General features: G+C 42.9%; 1 pseudogene; it reads left to right on the forward strand.

The window, feature by feature from the left end:
* Window positions 1–1008: 1008 nt before the first annotated feature.
* On the forward strand, window positions 1009–2540 carry LOC102750277 (chromatin target of PRMT1 protein-like; annotated as a pseudogene).
* The last annotated feature ends 3613 nt before the right edge of the window (window positions 2541–6153 follow it).

Here is a 6153-nt window from a genome sequence, read left to right on the forward strand (position 1 = left end):
GGGTGGCTCAGTTGGTTGAGCGTCTGCCTTCGGCTCAGGTCATGATCCTGGAGTCCTGGAATCGAGCCCCTCATTGGGCTCCCTGCTTGGCTAGGAGTCTGCTTCTCCCTCTGACCCTCCCCCCTCTCATGCTCTCTCTCTCAAATAAATAAATAAAATCTTTAAAAAAAATAAAAGCGGTTTCTATCTCTGAGAGCTCTGTTTATTGAGTACTGTTGACCAATGATGTTAAGTTGATGTTAGACCATTAAAAGATTTACTTGATGTTTATTTCTGCCTTTTCTGAAGCATATGTGCTTCTCCTTATAGGGTATGATACATTGATTCTCCATATTTACATGTTACCAAGTGAACAAATACATAACAAAGTATGATACATTCCTATAATTTATACCGATGTACTATTTCCATGGCCTTTGAAGGTGCTCTAGTCCCTCCGTATATTTGTCCTTAAAATACAGGTTCCTGCAAGGTTTTGGCTTTTTTTGTCTGTCTTTGAAACAACATTTTCTGTCCTTTGTTGTCATCATATCTGCTTATTACGTGTTTTTCATACCTTCCACCTCTCTAAAACCGTTCCCTGAACCCTTGTTATCTCGCTTTTGACTGAATGTGCTGCACTTAGCTGCATTTCTAAGTTTCTGATTCTTGCAAGTTTGTGGACGCTGAGGATTCTTTAACCCACATCAGCTTTGATCTAAGTGTACCACTTAAAGTTCATAGAATCTGGAGCTCCTGGTCTAGCAAGCCATGAAGATGCCAATAGATGTGGTTTTTTTTAAGATTTTATTTATTTATTTGATAGAGAGCACAAGCAAGGGGAGCGGCAGAGGGAGAGGGAGAAACAGGCTCCCTGCTGAGCAAGGAGCCCGATGTGGGGCTCGGTCCCAGGCCCCTGGGATCATGACCTGAGCAGAAGGCAGCTGCTTAACCAATTGAGGTGCCCCAATAAATGTTTTATAATAAAGCTTTTATTTAAACACCCATTTTGTTCAACCTTGAGGCTTTATGAATATGCTAAAGAAAAACAGCTGATGCCAGTGAATATTCAGGCTTTGATGCAGCCATGACAGCAGGTAGTCAGTGCCAGAAATACAAGACTGGCCCAGCAGATGGAGAATAAACCCTCTGTCCAGGGGCAGAAGAGGGGCGCCTGGGGTGCTCAGTCAGTTAAGTGTCTGCCTTCAGCTCAAGTCAGGATCCCGGGGTCCTGGGATCAAACCCCTCATTGGGCTCTCTGTTCAGTGGGGAGCCTGCTTCTCCTTCTCCCACTGCCTGCCGCTCCCCCTACTTGTGCTCTCTCTCTCTGTCAAATAAATAAATAAAATCTTCTTTTAAAAAAAAAACCACTTAAGCAGAAGAGCTTAAAGCAGCATCTGGGTAAGAGTAACATCCAGGCACAGTTAGACCAACCCATAGGGACCCTGGGCAGGGACACAGTTGGAGGACAAGGCCTGCCCATAATCCAGAGAGGTTTGCCCAAAGGAGGAGGGGCATGCACCACAAGAACCTTGCTTAGGGGTGGGATGTCACTCTGAGTCAAAACCTGCTCTGAGGTAGATAAGCTGTAGGTCCTTAAATGGGCTTACGAAGAGGTGGTGTTTGGGGTCATGGAGGTCTTAGGAGAGGGGACCTAGGGCATGGAGCTATGGGTTGTGGTGAAATTGGTGGTGGAGGTCGAGGTATGATAGGTCAGGGAAGTGGGGGCTTTGGAGGCTGAGGTGGAGGCCATGGACAAGGGAGAGGTGCCCTCACTTGTCTGTACTGACCAAGGAGCAGTTGGACAACCATTTGGATGCATACATGTTGAAAATGAAAGGATACCTGGATGCCGAGTTGGATGCCTGCATGGCACAAACAGATACCCAAACCAATGACTGAAACCCGTTCACCCTCCTGTGGACAAGAGACTCTTGTTCAAAAGTCACCACATCTGTAAATAACCTTGAGATAACAGAGAAGAAACCTGATTGATGCTGGAAGGACCTATCACAATAGGTTAATGACTTACTTGCCACCAGTTTGTGCCTTTATTGCGTTCCTTTTATTTATTTTTTTAAAAGATTTTATTTATTTATTTGTCAGAGAAAGAATGAGAGTACAAGCAGGGGGAGGGCAGAGGCAGAGGGAGAAGCAGGCTCCCCACTGAGCAGGGAGCCCGACGTGGGGTTTGATCCCGGGACCCTGGAATCATGACCTGAGCGGAAGGCAGACACTGAACTGACTGAGCCACCCAGGTGCCCAACATTCCTTTTATTTTTTTGATATTGTGTTGTATGAAACCCCTTTTTACTCTTACTTGGGTTTTGTTGTGTTGTGTTGTTTAGCTTCCACCACCACTCCCCGCCCCCCGCCATTGCTCTGACTTTTCTTTGAACATGAATGTGGTGGCTTTTTAGCTGGGACACCCTTTTCCCAACTCTGCCTCCCTTCACCTATCATATGCTCTGATGTTCTAACATTTTCTCTTTTCATCTCTGTGTCCCCATGAAAAAGCCCCAGAAAGAGCCTATCAATTTTCCTTCCTAATGCCTAGGTTTCTGAGAAATGTGTCTGTTCTACATCATCTTTAATAGCCTCTTAGAAGGGGTGCCTGGGTGGCTCAGTCATTAAGCGTCTGCCTTCGGCTCAGGTCATGATCTCAGGGTCCTGGGATCGAGTCCCGCATCGGGTTCCTGCTCAGCGGGGAGCCTGCTTCTCCCTCTGCCTGCTGCTCTCCCTGCTTGTGTGCATGCTCTCTCGCTCGCTCTCTCTCTCTCTCTGACAAATAAATAAAATATTTTAAAAAATAGCCTCTTAGAAGTATTTAGAAAATCTGGAGCTCAAAAATGCATTCTGCCACGTTGGTATTTTAGTTTAGTAAATTAAGAACACTGACATAGCTGCAGAGCCACATAACAGGTCACACGGGCTAGTACCTCTGATTTGATTAAAGTTGCTTCCATGTACATTGACACCATATAATGAATGTGCTGAGTTGGTTATGTGCACTTTCTACCCTGGAATGAGATGTATAAACTTTCCTCTTGGATTTGTATCATGTCCAAAGAGATACTGTTGTGTTGGCTTATACCTGCAAAAGAGAGGAAATAGCCATTTGGTTTGGCAGATGCTTCAGAAGAGAAAGGGATAGAATGATGGCAGATACCTGCTGGGAGGGGTCGGAAGCTATCCGTGCTGAAATGCTATTATCCTTATGTTTATCCTCAACCAATCTTGGGCTTCTCCATTCATTGGCTTTGTTTGACCCTCTTTCTATTTCCCTTGAAGGAAATAAGTTCATCCATATTCTGTCAACAGTTCCAGTTTTACAGTGGAATCTTGTATTTCTGGTTCATCATAACAAGAAATCATTCTAAAAAAACCCCATACTTTGATCCTGTTCTTGAAAGAACATGTAGTGACACCTTTATTGTCTGTAAATTTTGTGGGAGAGAAGTCAAGACTTGGCCATCTCCCATGCCCATCCCCGTTCCTAGGAGGAGTTATCACAGTACCATAAGCAAATCTCTCCTAAATCTGTTTCTCCTTCCTCCCTCCTACCTCCTTCCAGGTGTTTCTCCTGTAGCACTGACTGGGAAATTGGGTGGCCTCATGTCAGACCCAAGAGAAGTGGGAGAGAGTTGTGAACTGATTTAAGAAAAGCATCTGACAAAAATATCATCCTTTTTTTTTTTACTTTCAGGGAGATAATAAAGTATATAAAAATAAATGTTCTTTCCTTTTAGAATCACACTTCATTGGTTTATAGGCTGTGTTTGGTTGGAGGGGCTTGTGTAAATCAGAGTGTCCAGATCAGCATTCTGGTATATTTGCCCACAAACATAGCACTTACTAGCATCATGAATTTCTCCCATAAATTGCTTAGATGATGAGCCAGATTATGGCTTTGACCTCGTCCTTCTTGCTGTTCAGTTGGGAGAACTAATTGCAAATGGGTTCTGGAAAGAAATATGGAAAAAAGCCATCTCTGAGTGGCAAGGAAGGGGAGGATGTCTTGCTGTTTTAGGAGTGGTGTCACTTAGTGTGACTTTTCATTTAAAAATTTTTCGTTGTTTTCTAAATTGTCTCAGTCAAAATAAATAATTTCTCACAAAAGAATAGGCTCAGAATATATGCAGTGTTCAGAAGAGCTGGCAGTGGTTTGAGTAAGAAAGACCCAGGATCTCAAGGAGGAGGAGACACTAGCCCAATCTACCAACAGAAAGTACTTTGGATCAAGAGAAACCATGCAGGTACCTGGGTGAACAGAGATACCATCACGGCTCTGTTCCTTACTGGATGGGTGACCTTGGGCTACTTATTTAATTATTCAGTGTCTCAGTATCCTCATCTAGAAACTGGGGCAATAATAATATTTCCCTCTTGAGTCATTTGTTAGCTGCATAAACACATTTAAAGTACTTATTACAATGCCTGGCACATAAATGCTCTCCAATTTTTGCCATTAGCTATTGTTATTATTATAAAACAAGCAAGGGTACATGGTATGAATGAGAGTATTGAAAAAGTCAAAAGAGAGTCCTTACCACCCCCCTCCCTGAGAAGGTATTGCCACAAACCTCAGGAATCATGCTAGGAGATGTCTCCTCATACACACATACACACAAAGACTTTGTCCAGGGTTATCCCAACCCCTCCCCATTATGATGTTATTGCAAAATATATTATTGTGCTTTTATTTCTTTTTCCAAGCTACAGCTCTACTGAAACCTTTAGTACTTAGAAGAGCACTGGACTATCAAAGGAGGGTGGACCCCCAAGTTTCTGGAGTGTGACTCATGTAGTAGAAGGTAATCTTGGCCCCTGATACTCTAGGGATGTGTGAAGGAGAGAGTACTAAGGTTGAACTACCAAGACCTGGCTAGAAATTCCTCAGTTCTGCCGAGGGTTGGCCCTGTAAATGGGTTTTTGTGGTGTGTCTTCTTCCCACCCTCTTGTAAACATTTTGAATCAGTGCTTGATAGTGTGGCAGCTCCAGGATTCAATCTCTTCACAAGCTTCTCTTGGTCATCATTAGGGGAAAGAAACAAATTCTGCACCCCAAACCAAAGAAAATGCGGGGCAACATAGAAATCCCTTCAAGTGGGCAACCGAGTTTGTGGTAGAAAGGAGTCAGAGGGGAAAGAAAAAGGATCAGGCAGCCTGACCACAAGGCTCAAACACACCTGGGACCTAGAGGAAGATGAAACATGTCAGGTCCAGGAAGGAAAGAGGAGAAGAGAGGCTTCACCTTACCAAGCCGTATGTGCCATTCCAGGCATGTTGGCTGGAATTGCTCCCAACCCAGGGCTTGAACCGGCTGAACGACCCCAGGAGCTCCCAGGGAGCAAGAAATCTGGAGGAACTTGTGATGGACAGAAGGTGAAATCTCACTAAAAACCTGCTTGTTTCACAACACACACCAGGCAGGATTTTGGCACTTCTGAGGAAACTCAATCAGTTTCCATACACACATACAAAAGGATGAGGTCTGAAGAGGAAGAAAATGCTTTTTGCTTTTAGTCACATGTCCTAAGATCTCAGAATAATCATCTTGAGATTCTGAAGCTTCCCAAAAGAGAAGTTTATTATTTTAAAGGAAATCTGAATGCAGAAAGGGGAGCAACAGGAACATGTACCAAGGGCTTCTCACAGTTATGTTGTTTTCTTTGACCCTTGAGCGCATCCCAGCAGTAGACAAGGAATTATGGAAAGAAATCATTTCACAGAATAATACCAAGACATAGATAGCTTTACTAGAGACTGAGGGATTAAGAAAATAATTTTTTTCTTCAACGTAACTCATGCAGAAATTCCACGTAGACTGTGGTATTCCATGGAGGAAGCAAAACATTTCTCTTCATATCATCCAACAAGCCTTGTTCCCTACTGCTTACACCTATATATCCAATGACTTAAGCAACTGATAAGAATTTGTGATCCAAAGAAATATTACATATCCTTATGTTCATTTCAGAATTACGTACAATAGCTAAGACATGGAAACATCCTAAATGTCCATCGATGGATGAACAGATAAAGAAAATGTGATATATATATATATATATATATATATATATATATATATATATACACAATGCAATATTACTCAGCCACAAAAAATAAAGAAATCCTGCCTGCCATTTGCAACAACATGGATGGACTTTGAGG

Source organism: Leptonychotes weddellii, unplaced genomic scaffold, assembly GCF_054177405.1.
Source record: "Leptonychotes weddellii isolate Sample4059 unplaced genomic scaffold, ASM5417740v2 HiC_scaffold_4885, whole genome shotgun sequence".
Lineage (NCBI taxonomy): Eukaryota > Metazoa > Chordata > Mammalia > Carnivora > Phocidae > Leptonychotes > Leptonychotes weddellii.